Source organism: Triticum dicoccoides, chromosome 1B (genome assembly GCF_002162155.2).
Source record: "Triticum dicoccoides isolate Atlit2015 ecotype Zavitan chromosome 1B, WEW_v2.0, whole genome shotgun sequence".
In the NCBI taxonomy this organism is placed as follows: Eukaryota; Viridiplantae; Streptophyta; class Magnoliopsida; order Poales; family Poaceae; genus Triticum; species Triticum dicoccoides.
In genome coordinates this window covers 446,363,351-446,381,339 of record NC_041381.1, presented here as the reverse complement: position 1 = coordinate 446,381,339, position 17,989 = coordinate 446,363,351, and the positions used below count along the sequence as shown (strand labels likewise).

General features: G+C 48.8%; 1 long non-coding RNA gene and 1 other non-coding gene across 3 annotated transcripts; both read right to left on the bottom strand.

Annotated features, from left to right (window-relative positions):
- Positions 1-524: 524 nt before the first annotated feature.
- LOC119306560 lies at positions 525-2,010 on the bottom strand. 2 transcript variants are annotated; one of them, XR_005148981.1, is made up of 3 exons: positions 1,733-2,007; positions 1,488-1,642; positions 525-1,257 (listed from the first exon to the last, which is right to left on the bottom strand). It is a non-coding gene; the product is annotated as an uncharacterized LOC119306560 (long non-coding RNA). The 2 variants fall into 2 exon arrangements; XR_005148980.1 differs by having other exon boundaries at positions 525-1,642; positions 1,733-2,010.
- On the bottom strand, positions 1,330-1,402 carry TRNAK-CUU. Its single transcript has one exon. It is a non-coding gene; the product is annotated as a tRNA-Lys (tRNA).
- Positions 2,011-17,989: the final 15,979 nt, after the last annotated feature.

Sequence of the window (17,989 nt, the reverse complement as noted above, 5' to 3'; positions counted from 1 at the left end):
GGGGGGGGGGAGAGGGGGAGGGAGAGAGAGAGATAGATAGTGAGACTTGGACGGGTAGGATGTGGCCCAATTCAAATTTCTGATTCCTATTTGAATTTTCTATTTTGAAAGAAATTAGTTATGATTTTAATAAGTTGTACTCCCTTTATTCCTAAATATTTGTCTTTCTAGAGATTTCAACAAGTGACTACATATGAAGCAAAATGAGTGAATCTACACCCTAAAATATGTCTATATACATCCGTATGTGATAGTCCATTTGAAATCTCTAAAAAGACAAATAGTTACGAACGGAGGGAGTAATATTTTTATACTATCGATAAAAGTGAGCATGTGCTGCATGTTTGAGTCAGTTTAGTATGACCTGTTAAGTCCACCCAAAATTCATGTATGTGTCAGTGTACTAGTTCGAGTTAAAACAAGTTTAGCAGGTCCCTTAAAACCTAATCCCTTGAAAATATTCTTTTGTTAGTTCATCCAACCGTTTCCAAACTCACCACAACATCTCAGTGCAATACTTAAAAAAAATTCAAGTACACAATTCAAATACACATCAAATTTAATGTTCTCAAACATAACCATGCAAATTAAAACTCAAGAGACGGTACAAATGAACTAAGGATCAAAATAAACATGATAAAAGGCATAAGAATCAAGTGTTATGAAGGCGGCAAAGGTGCCCAATAAGATCTAGTTGGAGTCCGTTGTGAGCTTGACGGTTCTCGATCCTTCAATGTGCTTGGAGGAAGGCTTCGATCCTATTTGGGTTATGTTCCGGCTCCACCGAGAGCCCACTGAAGAGATATCAAAAGTCTTGTGGATCCTCTCCCTCATCCTCGATGATCATGTTTTGTAAGATAACACATGTTCTCATGGTCTTCCAGGTGGTCTCGGGCTTTCAATATGCAAAGATCCGCGGACAATCCTAAAGCGTCATTGAAGCACACCAAAAGCTCTCTCAACATCTTTTCTAGCAAATTCTTGCGTAGGTGCAAATTAAGGTTTGTAGTTACTTTTAGGATGGTGGATTGTCTTCACAAATGTGTTCCATCGAGGATAGATGCCGAATCCCATGTTGTACTCATTGTCATTTAGAACATCAGCAACTAAATGATGGCACGGACGGTGAGTTCACATGGCTCGAACCTGCTCTGACCACGGGCAGCCGTAGCACACAAGATCTCTCGATCCCCATTCTGGTAGCTCCTGACCTCGTTCACCATGGTTGACATGGCGGGATGAGCAGTGATGTTTGCTCTGGAAAGGAGATTCGTTTCTGTCAGAAACTTCAGGCTGAATGATGGTAGTTTTCCAAAAAGAAAGAATAGTCGCCCACCGTGGGGCTCGAACCCACGACCACAAGGTTAAGAGCCTTGCGCTCTACCAACTGAGCTAGACGGGCTTCATGCAAAGCAATTTCAGTTCACCATCTTACTCGGATGCGACAATCCCTGCCTTAATTGAATCGTCATCCATGAAAATCATACCCCGGATTCATGAGATCTCCGCGGGGATGCGGACTTGCTGCTGCGGATCCATCGGGCATGGTGGTTGGATGGACCCTCCATGTATGGCACCGGCAGTTCCTACCCAGATCGAGTTGGATGGATCCTCCATGACGACGCCAAGCAAGCTCCGATCCCTGTCCAGAAAAACGTAGATCAGGGCCGGACAGCCGCAGCAGAGGCTCAGATTTGACTTAATTCAATGTCGCAGCTAACAAATCGCTTACTCCGTACGCCCTACGCCAAGATCTTGCGTGTCCGCGGCCGCAGGGCTTCAGGTCTTGCCAATGGAGGTGCCGCGGACGGGGGAGGAGGCTTTGCCGATTGCGGGAGTGGCTGGACAGAGCACGAGGCTCGAGCCCACGCTTGCTGGATAGGCCGTACGAGTAGCACGCGCACTGCCGTCGGGTTTATTGAGATCGTGGAGGGGAGGCACGCGTGCTACACTGCTACACATGGAACAGGGGGAGCGCTAAAAGGAGTGCGATGCAAAACATCCTATCCTGATCGTGGAGGCACTTCGTGGTGTGGTTGAGGATTGATCGTGGAGGCACTTCGTGGAGTACTGCTGCGTGCTCGTGCGGGACTCGGAAGCAGGCGAGCTGCCGGGCTCGGGCGCCCTATGTCTCGCTTCACGCGAGACAGAGGGAACCCTGCTCAAGTGGCAAGAGTTGGGCCGGCCCAGGGGCGCGGGAACAAAAGCCTCATTTTTTTGTCTCTTTTCACGTTTTCTGTTTTTATTCTTTTGATTTCTTTTTTTAGTTTTGTTTATACTTTCAATTATTCTGAATAAATATATTACAAAAATTACTGTACATAAAACATTTGAAAAATGTTGACAAACATTTGAAAAATGTTAAATGCGTATAGACAAAATGTTTATCACGTATACAAAAAAATGTCTATGGAAAATTTTGATCATGTATTTACAAAATTTTAATCAAGCATTTAAAGAAATCAGATTCTAGCACCGGCGAGCGACGAGAAGGTGCGGGAGAGGGTGGTGTGGCGTGGCTGTAGGACGGTCACGCGCAACAGTTCCAACACCGGAGGATGGATGACAGCAACAGGGCCGACCTCGGGTTGGCGGGTCGATATCCATAGGAAGGTCGGGCCGACTATTTTTACTTGGAAATTGTGGCTTTGAACTAAATTTAGGCTGCAGGACTGCGTTTTGAGGGACAAACGGTATACTTTTGAGCGATTGCTGGTTTGAAGGGTCGCTAGCTAGGCCTTAATCGCTCAAAACAAAACAAAAATCTCCTCAAATATAACTTTTGGGGATATACTAGAGATGCCATAAGTGATTATGAAAGTGTAATAACTTTGTCCATATCCATTCCTGAGAAATAGTATGAAATTAATGATAAATTTATTTGGATGATTGAGTTGAAAGTAACCCAGTTAACAAGTAGTGCTACTAGTATTTTTCTATGTAGGTCCAACTTGCACCAGAAATAACTTGAAAAATGTTGATCGTGTATTAAAAATAATATTAATCTTGTATTTGAAAAATGGTCATCAAGCATTTGAAATTGTTCAAAATATGTATATAAAAAATGATGACCGTGTATTAAAAAAATATTAATTTTGTATTTAAAAAATGTTAATCAAGCATCGGAAAAATGTTAAAAAAAAGTGGCTAGATTTTTTTTGACCATGTATTAAAAAATGGTCATCTTGCATTTGAAAAATGTTAATGAAACATTTGAAACATGTTACAAAAGTGTCTAGAAAATATGTTGACATGTATTAAAAAAATGGTAAACTTGTATTCGAAAAATGTTAAATGTGCATTAGAAAAATTATCTTGACATATACGAAAAACATGGAATGAAACCAAAAGAAAGAAAGAAATACTAAAAACAAACCAAAGCAAAAAGAATATGAAAAAAACCGAAGAAACAATGCAAAAAGATTTGAAAAACTATGAAAGCCAATAAAGAAACAAAGAGAAAAATTGAAAACCAAGAAAGAATAGAAAAAACCAAAGAAGAAAAACGAAAAGGAAAAGAAGAACGGATAAAAACCATGAATGAAAGAAACAAAGTGATATCAAAAGAAAAGAAAAACCAAAGTATAACAACGACAAAAAGGAAATCAAAGAAGAAATAAGAAAACCAAACAAAAGAAAATAAAAAGGGGGAAAACATATATTTTTCATCTAGTTGGTCGCACCTCCTATCTTAGCACGAACACGGCCTTGGCGCAATGGCTAGAAGCACCACCCACCATCGAGGCCACCTGAGATCGATTCCCTCCCTATTTATCTTGTTTTACTATATGCACTAACGTGCCGGCCCTTTACTGCAGGCTGGGGCAGGCCATGTCCGCCTTGATGGGGCGTGAAACGACACTCTAGGGCTTGATTAATCTTATTTTGACATGTTTTGAGTGGTATTTTGACATGTCTGGGGTGTAAATTATATGGTTTTGGAGATATGACGACATCTAAGTGGATTTGGGGTGAAAACTATAATTCCATGAAAGAAAAATATAAAAGAGAGGGAAGATGTGGGTTGGCCCATTCCGGGGCGAGTGTGGGAGTGTTGGGGGAGGGGGAGGGGGGATGAGCATTGCTATTCGTACATAAAGGTTTTACGTAGTTTTTACACACATGACTCATGAACATGTGGTTAGCAAAGATTGCGGGCGGTTGCAAATCTTTTCAGAGAGAAATAGTGTAGGGAGAGAGAGGGAGGGAGGGAGAGAGATAGAGAAAGACTTGGGCGGGTAGGATGTGGCCCAATTTAAAATTTCCGATTCCTATTTGATTTTTTTATTTTGCAAGAAATTAATTATGAGTTTAATAAGTAGTAATATTAAATTAATACCGAAAAGTGAGCATGTGCTGCATGTTTGAGTCAGTTTCAGTACGACCTGTTAGGTCCACGTAAAATTCATGTATGTGTCCGTGAACTAGTTCGAGTTACATCAGCTTAGCAGACCCCTTAAAAATATTCTTTTGTCACTCATCCAACCATTTCCAAACTCATCACAACACCTTAGTGCAATACTTAAAAAATCAAGTACACAATTCAAATACACATCAGATTTAACGTTCTCAAACATAACCATACAAATTAAAACAAAACAGACAATCCAAATGAACTAAGGATCCAAATAAACTTGATAAAAAGCATAATATTCAAGTGCTATGAAGGCGCCAAAGGTGCCCAAGAAGGTCTTGTTGAAGTCCATTGTGATCTTGATGGTTCTCTATCTTTCAATGTGCTTGGAGGAAGGCTTCGATCCTGTTTGGGTTATGTTTCGGCAACACTGAGTGCCCATTGAAGAGATATCGAAAGTCCTATGGACCCTCTCCCTCATCCTCGATGATCATTTTTTGTAAGATAACACATGTTGTGATGGTCTTCCACGAGGTCGCAGGATTTCAATATGCGGTAGATCCACGGACAATCGTAAAGCGTCGTTAAAGCACACCAAAAGCTCCCTCAACATATTTTCTAGCAGATTCTTGCGTAGTTGCAAATTGAGGTTTGTCGGTGCTTTTAGGATGGTGGACTATATTCACAAATGTGTTCCATCGAGGATAGATGTCGTCGGCTAGGTGCTAGTATCCCATGTTGTGCTCATTGTCGTTGAGAACATAGTTGCAAGGTGGATTGCCACTGGCAACAAGTCTTGCAAAAAGAGGAGATCGCTAGAGGACACTGAGATCATTATGAGAGCCAAGCATCTAGAATATGCATGCCAAATCCAGAGATCATGTATACAACTGCCTCAAGAATGATTCTTTGATCACGACGATGCCCTTTTTACCGATCTTGCCATGCCACACTACAATTCTTCCATGTCCAATGCATACATCCTAAAATCCTCATGCATAGACACCACGACAACGACCAACTCGAAGTCATCATTTTCTTCCTCCCCCAACGATGAATCATCAAGAATCATCTCCCATAATTTCTTCACCTACATATCAGAGAGTATAATGATCCATTCCAGGCCTTTCTTCGATGAAAAAACACACAGAGGCAATTTGAAAAACACCTTGTGGCAGACAGTTTTCCCCGTGGGGGGGGGGTGCGATGGTGGAGATTGGACTAAGTGAACAGTGGCAGAGAACACCATCGACACTGCCGAACACGCCGCAAAGGCGGTTCTAGGGCGCGAGGGCGACAAACATGGCTAGGATGTCAGTGTGGTGACGACTGTCTTATTCACCATTCCAGTGCCGATGTCTGTCTAGGAGTTGCTCTAGACCTTCCTATGCCATCTCCAAGGTTGATTATCGACAAAAACGGATCTCAGCGGCCACTAGGCGGAGCTGCACGACAACGGTGAAAAATTAGATTCTAGCACCGGCGAGCAACGAGAGGGTGCAGGGGAGGGTGGTGTGGCGTGGCTGTAGGACGGTCGCGCGCAACGGTTCCAACATCTGAGGATGGATGACAGCAACAGGGCTGACCTCGGGTTGGCGGGTCGATATCAATAGGAAGGCCACGCCGACTATTTTTACTCAGAAATTGTGGCTTTGAACTAAATTTAGGCTGCACGACTGCGTTTTGTGGGACAAAAAAGTATACTTTTAAGCGGTTGCTGGTTTGAGGGGTCGCTAGCTAGGCCTTAATCCCTCAAAACAAAACAAAAATCTCCTCAAATATAACTTTTAGGGATATACTAGAGATGCCACAAGTGATTATGGAAGTGTAGTAACTTTTTCCATATCCATTCGTGAGAAATAGTATGAAATTAATGATAAATTTATTTGGATGATTGAGTGGAAAGTATCCCACTTAACAAGTAGTGCTACTAGTATTTTTTCTATGTAGGTCCAGCTTGCACCAGAAATAACTTGAAAAATGTTGATCGTGAAAAAAATCGTAATCATGTATTTGAAAAATGTTAATCAAGCATTTGAAAATGTTTAAAATATGTATAGAAAAAATACCGACCGTGTATTAAAAATATTAATCTTGTATTTTTTTCATTTGAAAATGTTAATCAAGCATCTGGAAAATGTTTAAAAAGTGTCTAGAATTTTGTTTGACCATGTATTCAAAAAATGGTAATCTTGTATTTGAAAAATGTTAATTAAGCATTTGAAAAATGTTAAAAAAAACCGTCTATAAAATATGTTGACCATGTGTTTAAAGAATGGTAAACTTGTATTTGAAAAATGTTAAATGTGTATTAGAAAACTTCTCAACGCATCTCGGCGCTGAGGCCCCAGCCTCTCAACGCATCTTCAAGCAATTTGCTTGCGAGGTGAATGCAGTCCTCCCCAGGCTTGAGGCCACGCGCCCTCTCAGGTGGTCAGCGTGCGCTATCACGTTCAGCTCAGCGGATCAGCTCAAGTGCACAGCCACGGCCGGAGTCCACCCGATGCTTTGCTCCCCGATCATCAGCAATGTGCAAGTCACCAGAACCCTCATCGATGGTGGAGTAGGGCTCAACGTCCTGTCCGTCGAGACATTCAACAATCTCCAAGTGCCATACAATCAGCTTCAGCCAACCAAGCCTTTCTCAGGAGTCACTGATGGTTCCACCGTTCCGATAGGGCAGGTCCGCCTTCGTGTCACCTTTGGGCAGCGCGACAACTATCGCACCGAGCTCATTGACTTCGACGTCACCCACATTCGCCTGCCATACAATGCCATCCTCGGGTATCCAGCTCTGGCCAAGTTCATGGCAGTGACTCATCATGGCTAAAATGTCCTCAAGATGCCAGGAAGCGGTGGAGTCATCACGGTGCCTTGCGAGGAGAGGGATGCAGTGTGTTCCCTTGAGCGTGCTTTTCAAGCCGCGGCAATCGAAGACCCAGAGCACAGGAGTGGAAGGCTTCCCGAGGCAGTCCCTAAGAAGAAGAAGGCATCACCTGGTCCGAACCCTTGGGAGGCAGGACCTTCCAATGGCGTTGTGTCAGGATCCGCGCCCGTTCAAGGGGCGCCTCCTTCTGTCGCATAGGAAGGCGCACCCGGCGCCCTCCTCGAGCAAGGCTCGGGGGCTCTTTCCTGGAGGGCCATCGACTTTGCCAAGATCACGAGGGAGGAGCACGGGCACCACTTGGAGGCGTGCTTCAAAGCATGTTTCCCTCAGGAAGGAACAAGGCAAGGATGGCCAAGCCCTCGGGAGTTCATCGCAAGAAGCATTCAGGAGCTGCAGGAGTCAAGAGTCATGAGTGGCAGCCGCCGCTTACCCGCCGTAGCTCCCCATCCAGGCGAGGATGGTGGGCTGCGTGTCTGCATCGACATACCAGGGCTCAACCGAGCTGCATCTCAAGAGCGCCTCTGGCCTTCGCGCATGGGGCGTTGTGAGGGTCTACCTCACAGCTACCTTTGCATGCCTTTCGGCCTGCCGAACGCAGTCGCCGCTCATCAGCACCTGCTGAGGAGCATCCTAGAGGCTCAAGAGGTCAGGCATTCCGCAGTCCTAGCAGAGATGGAGATGGCCCTTGAAGAGCCGCCTGCGCCTCCGGAGCCTCCCGAGGCTCCTGGGCCTGGGGGCTCGTGAGGACCGGCTTCCGCAGCGCGCGTCGTCAGCTACTTCAGCATCCCTTCATCTCCAACATCATCAGGTGACATCCTTCGAGTTTCATTTTCAGACTAGGAGCGCCCCCAGGGCTGCATCATTCCCAGGCCGCGTGGGTCTGTCCCTGCGCCATGTATCCCTTTTGTTTATGTCTTTAGGTTACTTTGTTGGGGGTGGCCCTTGGGCTGCATTATCCCCAAGCCACTCGGGCCAGACCCAGTGGCCTGTATCTCTCTCGCATATATTCAGGTCGTACATTTGACCCGCCATGATTATTGCTTGATGCCTGTGACGACACCCTTTCTTCCCTCATGCCGACCGCTTGCACGTTAAAAGGGGGGTACCTGAGCATCGCGACTCATGGACTCTTACTGGCTCTCCAGCCCTCACCTCCTGGCCTTGTCCACGGCATCGTGACCTGGCATACCAGCGAGGGCTGAGCTCGCTCGAGGGCCGGGACCTGAGGACGTAAAGCGTTGGCATCTAACCAAATTTGCAGGAGCACATTACAAACAAAGACCCAGAGCCAGGCGCAACCCGCCTTGAGGTAGGGCCCCGTGAGTCCCGCACTAGCTCACGGGTGCCCAGATACACCTCGTCAAGCCCTACCGTGCCAGCCACATGTCAGGGCGGGGCTGTACACGCCCCGGGGGCTCCTCCCGGAGGGGAGCCCCCTCCCACGTACCAGTGGAAGCACCATGCTCCACGCTGGCTGACGACACTGCCGAGGAGCGTCTATGCCCGTACACATATGGAAGTGCTATGATCCGCACTGGTGATAAACAACTGAGGATGGCCCACGGCCGCATCAACCTCAGGGAGCCCAGAGCTTAGTGTCCGGCCCTATCGTAACCCCTCCCCTCGGGAGTGCCGCGCGAGGGGGCTAGGCACGGGGGCTATGCCCGGGCCATGCCCGGGTGCACGCCACCCAGCCAGGCCCCTCGGGCCTGGTTCGTCGCGCGCCCCTCCCTGAGCGGAGCCAAGGTACGAACGCCGTTTGAACGTCAAGGGGGAATCCTGAGCATCGCGACTCAGGATCCTAACTGGTCACGTAGCCCCTCACTCCTTGGTCCCGTCCTGGTCTCTGGTCGGGGCTAATGGCGGTTGAGGTATGCGCGGGGCCGGGCCCTGCCGACGTAGAACGGAAGATCCACTCCTTTGCCTCCCCTCCCTACTTGCTGTTCGCGCGTCAAGGGGGACTCCTGAGCATCGCGACTCAAGAGCCTAACTGGTCACGTAGCCCCTCACTCCTTGGTCCCGTCCTGGTTTCCGGTCGGGGCTAACGGCGGCTGAGGTATGCGCGGGGCCGGGCCCTGCCGACGTAGAACACAGGCAAGTAGGAAGGAAAAGCGCAAATCTCAAGGAATTCAAAAGCAAATATTACAATCCATAGGCTGTTTTCACAACGCCAAATACAAGTTTAAACGCCTCCACGAGGCATGATGCATGTTGCAGGAACTAAAGCAGGACAGGAGATGCGAAGAGGTCACTTTCCGGCGGTGCCATCGCTGGTGGTGGAGTTGCGCTGGGTGGCTCCACCTCCCGAAGCCCCAGGGTTGGCATCATCTCGCCTTGGCTTGGTGCTGAAGGCGCGGAACTTCGCCAGCAGGGCTTCCGCTCGACCCTTCACTACCTCAGCAGCGGCAGCAGTAAGCTTGCCACTCGCAGGCTCCAGCAGGCTGTCAAGATCGACATTGGGGTCACGAAGATAGACGTGGGTGAGGATACGCGCCAGCGCTGCAGAAGAAAGGACACGCGCCTTGGCCTCGGCCATGGGGCCAAGGCCGTCAGCAACAGCTTCAAGTGCACGGACCAGGAAGGGAAGCAACTTGGCGGGGACCATCCTCGGCGCCAGCTAGCGGCTTTTCCAGGCCGCTGTCATAAAGTGTCTTCAGCGAGGCACGAGCCCTCTCCTCCAGCTACGCGAAGGCCACACGGTCCTCGGCCAGGACCCTCGCCTTGCCGTCCAGCTTGATCCTCTCCGCCTCCAACGCCTGCTCCAGCGTCTCCAACCGACTGCGACGTTCATCAAGCTTGGTGTCCCGGTCCTTGACAGCAGCTTCTCGAGTCCTCTTCTCCTTCTCCTTCTCCTGGCGGTCACGGGCCTCCTTGGCGAGCTCGTCGTGCAGGCCTTGCAGCTCGCTTTCCAGCGCGTTGCAGCGGCCCCGAAAATCCGCAACCTCACCCAAGGCAGCGTCGCGAGCGGCCTTGGCTTGGAGGATGGCCTGCTTCTCCTCATCGCAGGCCGTCACGGCCTGAACCAGCGCCGCTCGAACGGAGGCATCAGAGCGGACCCAGCCAGAGGCCAACTCCAGGCGCCCGGCCACCAAGCGGGGGTCGGCGCCATGGAGATCTTCTCACAGCCGGTCCAACTCAGCAGTAGCACGGTCCAAGACAGTGGAAGGAGTCGGGGAAACGACGGTTGGCGGAGTAGGAGGAGAAGACGGCAGCGTGATCACAACGTCAAGCGTCGGGACCTTCTGAGCCCCGGCGGCTGCAGCAGTGGCATCAGGCATGGACTCCCCGGGAGTCGCCTGGGCCACGGGGGTTGAGCCCATGCCAGCACGCCCCACCTGGCCTCGCGAGGATGACCGGGCAAGGGAGGCTCGGGCCTTGCCACCTCCTTCTCCCGCAGGTGGAAGCGTTGCCCCAGGCGAAGCCTCAAGGGCCCCCTTCAGCCTTTTCGCCGCAGGCACCGTCCTAGCCAAGGAATATGGACGTCAAGCCTCAGCAACAGAAGCAGGAAGCAAAACAAAAATCAAGCACTTACCGGTCGTCGTTCGCGGACTCAAGCAGCCTCCGGCCGAACTTGAAGCCCGAGAGCAGGCTACTAGGGTCAGCCTCAGGAGACTCGGAAGCAGGGGGCGCGACAGAGGAGTTGAAGCTGGCTTCAGGCTGCCTTGGAGCCAGAGCAGGCCCGCGGGGAACCAGCCCCATCCTGTCCTTCTTCGGGACCAGGGGCGAGCTCTCCCCGCCTTACTCGTCGCTGCCCTCGTCGTCGTCCGACATGAGGCAGAGGGCGCGGGACCTGCGCTAGGGGAGGGACTTTCCCGACTCTCCGTCGGTCGATTCAGAGTCAGACTCCTCTTCCTCCACCCCTTCTTCCTCCTACCCGCCGGAGTCGCTGGAAGATACGTTCACCGTCTCCAGGGCCGGCAAACCCTCGGGGACTTCCGCAGGCACTATCCTTCCCCGTTGAAGGTGGGCATGGAGTTCACCACCTGCTCCCAGTCGCCACGAAGGATCAGGGGTACATGAGCACCCTCTAGTCTCGCCACCTCCCCTCCGACCAAGGAATGGAGAATCATGGCCAGATCTCCGTCGGCCAGAGCGGCAATACTCAGGCGGAGGGCGGCATCGGCTTCCCCAAGCCTCCACAGTGGGAGCGAGTGTTCCCGAAGCGGAGCCACCCGGTGCTCCAGGAACTCCCTCAGGAGCGTCGCCCCGGTCAGCTTCGATGTTGCCAAGTTGCCTGGCCACAGGTCCGCGTCCATCCTCTCCAGCACCGGCTTTGCGCGAGGATCGACGAGCTCCATGCGGTACCAAGCGTCAACAGCCTTAGGCTGCCCCGTGGGCAGCACCAGCCGAGGGTGGAGGCGCCCAACATCCACCATGACCCGCTTGCTCCGGAAGCCTTTGATCCTCTTCCCAGGCTTCGAGATGGCATTGGAGCTGGAGTATGCGACAAAGCTCGCGCATGCGGTGATGGGGCCGCGAGAAACCCGGAGGTAAAAGTAATGGTGCAGCAAGGCCGCCGAAGGCTTTACCCCAACATTAATAGGCGAAAATCGCCAGAAGGAGAACAGAGTTGGGGTGAAGGTGCAGAGCTTGCAAGTTGTATTGGCGAAGAACAGCAAGGAAGAACTCGGAAAAGGGAGGCACCAACCCAGCGATGATGGCGCTCATGAAGAGCGGGTAGAAGGTGCTCCCCTTGTCTTCAGGCAGGTCGGAGCCGACCTTGAGCACGGCCGCCCCCTGGCTGCCTTGCACCACCATCATCTGGCGCGTGAGGGCGAGGTTCTTCTCCGACACGTTCAGAGGATCAAGAGCGGGTGAGTACCAGGCCTCGGCCGGAGTCTGGCGAGGCGCCATAGCTTGCCGAAGGTGCGGGATTGAAGCAGATCTGGAGGACTTCAAGAGCAAGGAGGAGAGCGAGAAAGGGGATCTGAGACAAATGACTAGTAAAGGCAAAGAAGGTAAGCCTGGCACGGGGCCGCTCTTTTGTCAAGTCACGCAGTTGCTGAGGCGTCGTGCGGAAGCGGGGATGCCCACGTCCAATCAACCACCACGCGTTGCCCAAGGCCGCAGGCTGTTGGGGCCCGCGGCACTTCGCACTTGCCTCTTCGCTTCTCTGCGAAGCCAAGTCCGGGCGCGCCTTGGGCCCAGGGGCTACTGTCAGCGTTCTGGGAACGGGGGTACCCAGACTTGCCTGCCTGCGGCCTGCAGCGTGGCTCAAGGAGTGGCCCGGTACGGCCCGTCTTCGTCAACACAAGCTCAAGACCCTTGCGAGGGGCCAAGCCTCGCGGGGCGGATGACAGGAAGCTTCCTCAGGCGCGGCCTCGTCAGGCTGGCTCGCGAGGAGGCGGAGAGATCAAGGCGGGGTACCTCACGAGGTGCCCGTGACGCAAGCCATGACGACCGAAGCCAGGCGGGCGCCAGGCGGGCGCCGGCCTGGGCAATGTCCTTGTTTCCCCTTCGGTGCAAAGGGGGCAAGCACAGGACAAGGCATCGGGCAAAGGTTACTATTCCGGTGTAACAAGACCAAGACCAGCAGAACGGGAGGATGGAGGTCATCGTGGAGCCTAGGAAGGCGTCATCGTCAGAGCCTTTGGCAGGAGAGGACCAACTTTAGTTAGGATAAGTGTACTAGATGTTCCCCTTCAAAATGGCCAATTGTTGGCACCCTTCCCGCTCAATATTTGGGAAGAGGACCACGGCCTTGCTCTATAAATAGGGCTAGCCACCATAGCATAGAGGCATATGGAATCACCCCACCGAAGGGACAACACCACCAAAAGAACATCCCTCGTGAGGCTATTCTTCCCTTGTATTGTTCATCAGCCCCTGAGGCAAGCCACACACCACACACACTGGAGTAGGGTATTACACCACCATGGTGGCCTGAACCAGTATAAACCTTGCGTCCCTTGTGTTGTTCTTCGTGTAGCCTAGATCCTTTGCAAGGCGACGAGACGTGAGCCGGTAGGGGGAGTGATCTCCGTGCGCACCCCAGAGTTCGAACCTTAAGGATCTGCGGGAACCCGAAATCCAATGCTTTTTGCAATAAATTAGTCAGAGGCCTAGAGATTTTAGAGAAGTCCTTAATGAACCTCCTATAAAAACCGGCATGACCAAGGAAACTTCTTGTACCTTTTATGTTCTTGGGACATGGCATCTTTTCAATAGCATCAACCTTGGCTTTATCAACTTCAATACCTCTCTCGGAGATCTTGTGCCCCAAGACAATGCCTTCACTAACCATAAAGTGACACTTTTCCCAATTCAGGACGAGACTAGTGTCTTCGCATCTCTGCAAAACTCGATCAAGGTTGCTCAAACAATCATCAAAAGAGGATCCATAAACTGAGAAATCATCCATGAATACCTCACAAGTCTTTTCACAAAAATCAGAGAATATAGCCATCATGCATCTTTGAAAGGTAGCAGCTGCATTACATAAACCAAAAGGCATACGTCTATAAGCAAAAGTACCAAAAGGGCAAGTAACAGTAGTTTTAGATTGATCCTTCGCTGAAACAGGTATCTGAGAGAAACCAGAATAACCATCTAGAAAGCAGAAATGTGTGTGTTTGGATAGTCTTTCTAGCATTTGATCAATGTAAAGGGTAATGATCTTTCTTAGTAGCCTTATTTAACATACGGAAATCAATTACCATCCTATAACCTGTAATAATTATTTGCGGGATCAGTTCATCTTTATCATTAGGAACAACGGTAATACCTCCCTTTTTAGGAACACAATGGACATGGCTTACCCATTCACTATCAGCAACGAGATAAATAATACCTGCCTCAAGGAGCTTTAGTATCTCCTTTCTTACCACTTCCTTCATCTTGGGATTTAATCGTATTTGAGGATCTCTAACTGGTTTGGCATCGTCCTCCAATGTAATTTTGTGTTGACATAACGTGGGACTAACGCCCTTAAGATCATCCAGAGTATATCCAATAGCTGCTCGGTGCTTCTTCAGAGTTTTCAATAATCTTTCTTCTTCTTTCTCTGAAAGGTTAGCACTAATAATAACATGATATATTTCTTTTTCATCAAGATAGGCATACTTAAGAATTTCAGGTAAAGGTTTGAGTTCAAACACGGGATCACCCTTAGGTGGAGGGGGATCCCCAAGAATTTCAACGGGAAGGTTATGTTTTAGCATAGGTTCCTGTTTAAGGAACACTTCATCTATTTCCTCTCTTTCCTTCATAAACATATCATTTTCATGGTCTAGCAAGTATTCTTCTAACGGATCAGTTGGAGGAACATCAATAGAAGCAAGACCAATAAATTCATCCTTATTAGGTGGTTCCCTTTCACGAGGTTGTCTACTAAACTTAGCGAAATTAAACTCATGAGACATACCATCTATGCCAACAGTGACAATATTCTTTTCACAATTAATCTTAGCATTAGCTGTATTCAAGAAGGGTCTACCAAAAATAATGGGACAAAAATCATCTTGTGGGGAACCAAGAACAAGGAAATCAGCAGGGTATTTAACCTTCCCACACAAAACTTCAACATCTCTAATAATCCCAAAGGGTTTAATGGTAACCCTATTAGCAAGCTTAATAGTGACATCAATGTCTTCTAACTCAACGGGTGCAATGTCATGCATAATCTCTTGATATAAGGAATAAGGTATTGCACTAGCACTAGCACCCATATCACATAAGCCGTGATAACAATGATCTCCTATTTTAACAGAAATAACAGGCATGCCTACGACAGGTCTACGTGTCTTAGTATCTGGCCTAGCAATATTAGCAGTCTCACTACAGAAATAAATAACATGCCCATCTAAATCCTCATACAAGAGATCTTTAACCATAGCAATACTAGGTTCAACATTAATTTGCTCAGGAGGTGTATAAGTCCTAGTATTACTCTTACGAACAACAGTCGAAGCTTTAGCATGATCCTTTATCCTAACAGGAAAAGGAGGTTTTTCAACATAAGCAGTAGGAACAATAGGATCACTATAGGTAATAGTCTTTTCTTCGACTGTAATAGGTGCAACTACTTTCACTTCAACAGGAGGATTATATTTAAACCACTTCTATTTAGGGAGATCAACGTGAGTAGCAAAAGATTCACAGAAAGTAGCTACTATCTCAGAGTCAAGTCCATACTTAGCGCTAAATCCACGAAAAGCATCGGTATCCATAAAAGATTTAACACAATCGAACTTAGGTGTCATACCTGACTCCTTACCATCGTCGGAACCCCAATCTTCAGAGTTGCATTTAATTCTTTCCAATAAGTCCCATTTGAAATCAATAGTCTTCAGCATATAAGAACCAGCACAGGAAGTATCGAGCAGGTTGCGATTATCAAGAGAAAGCCGATCATAAAAGTTCTGAATAATCATTTCCCAAGAGAGCTCATGATTGGGGCATGAATATAACATTGACTTAAGCCTCCCGCAAGCTTGAGCAATGCTTTCTCCTTCGCGAGGCCAGAAATTATATATGTAATTACGATCACGATGAACAAGATGCATAAGATAGAACTTCTGGTGAAATTCCAACTTCAATCGCATATAATCCCAAGATCTCGTATCATCACATAGCCTATACCATGTCAATGCATCTCCCTTGAAAGATAAAGGGAAGACCTTCCTTTTGACAACATCATCGGGAATACCTGCAAGCTTAAATAATCCACAAACTTCATCCACAAAGATAAGGTGTAAATCGGGATGCAATGTTCCATCTCCTGCAAATGGATTAGCTAGCAGTTTTTCTATCATACCCGAAGGGATCTCAAAATAAATATTTTCATAAAGTTCAGTAGGTTGAGGAGCAACTCTTTGCTCTTCTGGTTGGGGTGAAGATACCCCAAACAAGCCCCTCAAAGGATTAGTTTCCATAGTGACAAGTAACATAAATGTTTCCTTACCAAGTTCCACTCACCAAAAGCGCTACACTCCCCGGCAACGGCACCAGAAAAGAGTCTTGATGACCCACAAGTGTAGGGGATCAATCGTAGTCCTTTCAATAAGTAAGAGTGTCAAACCCAACGAGGAGCAGAAGGAAATGATAAGCGGTTTTCAGTAAGGTTTTCTCTGCAAGCACTGAAATTGTAGGTGATAGATAGTTTTGTGATAAGATAAATAGTAATGAGTAACAAGTAAATAAAATAAGTAAAGTGCAACAAGGTGGCCCAATCCTTTATGTAGCAAAGGATAAGCCTGGACAAATTCTAATTATGAGAAAGGAGCTCCCGAGGACACATGGGAATTATCGTCAAGCTAGTTTTCATCACGTTCATATGATTCGTGTTCGGTACTTTGATAATTTGATATGTGGGTGGACCGGTACTTGGGTACTGCCCTTACTTGGACAAGCATCTCACTTATGATTAACCCCTGTTGCAAGCGTCTGCAACTACAAAATAAGTATTAAGGTAAACCTAACCACAACATTAAACATATGGATCCATATCAGCCCTAACGAAGCAATGCATAAACTAGGGTTTAAGCTTCTGTCACTCTAGCAACCCATCATCTACTTATTACTTCCACATGCCTTCCTCTAGGCCCAAATAATGGTGAAGTGTCATGTAGTCGACGTTCACATAACACCACTAGAGGAAAAGACAACATACATCTCAACAAAATATCGAACAAATACCAAATTCACATGACTACTAATAGCAAGACTTCACCCATGTCCTCAGGAACAAACGTAACTACTCACAAAGCATATTCATGTTCATAATCAGAGGAGTAATAATATGCATAAAGGATCTGAACATATGATCTTCCACCAAGTAAACCAATTAGCATCAACTACAAGGAGTAATTAATCAACACTACTAGCAACCCACAGGTACCAATTTGTGGTTTTTGATACAAGATTGGATACAAGAGATGAACTAGGGTTTTGAGAGGAGATGGTGCTTGTAATGCCCCGGATTCGATGCGCCAGGTGTCTTCCAGTTATTCGTCGTTGTTGCCATGTCATTTGCTTGCGTGCTGCATTTTATCATGTCATCATGTGCATTGAATTGCATACGTGTTCGTCTCATGCATCCGAGCATTTTCCCCGTTGCCCGTTTTGCGATCCGACACTCCTATGTCCTTCGGCGTCCCCCTTTTGTCTCTTGTTGTGAGCGGGTGTTAAACTTTCTCAGAATGGCCCGAGGTTTGCCAAGCGGCCTTGGTATAGCACCGGTAGACCGCCTCTCAAGTTTCGTGCCATTTGGAGGTCGTTTGATACTCCAACGGTTAACCGGGTAACCACAAAGGCCTCTTTTGTGTTGCAGCCCAACACCCCTACAAAGTGGCCCAAAACCCATCCAAACCCCCTCCATGCTCTCCGCCGTTCGATCACGATCGTGGGCGAAAACCGCTCCTCATTTGGACTCTCCTAACTCCCAGAATCTATAAATTAGTCCCCCGCCCCCGAATTCGCAGACGAAACCCTAAAAACTTCCGCCGCCGCCACCGGACATGTCCGCCCGCCGCCGGACAAAGTCCGCCGCCGCCTCCCGCGCCAATAGGGGCGCGCCACATGTCCCGCGCCGTCGCTGCCCGTTCGCCCCCGCCGTCGCAGCCCGTCGGGGCCCAGGGCAAGCCCGCCGAGCCCATCGGGGCCCGTCTCCATGCCCGCCTCGCCGGACTCCGCCACCGGCCTCGCCGGAGAGCGCCGCCTCGCCGGCCTAGCCCGTCCACTCGCCACCGGCCACCGCTCCTCCCCGGTCGCCGCCGCCGCCCGAGGCCCCGCCCGCCGTGCTCCACCTG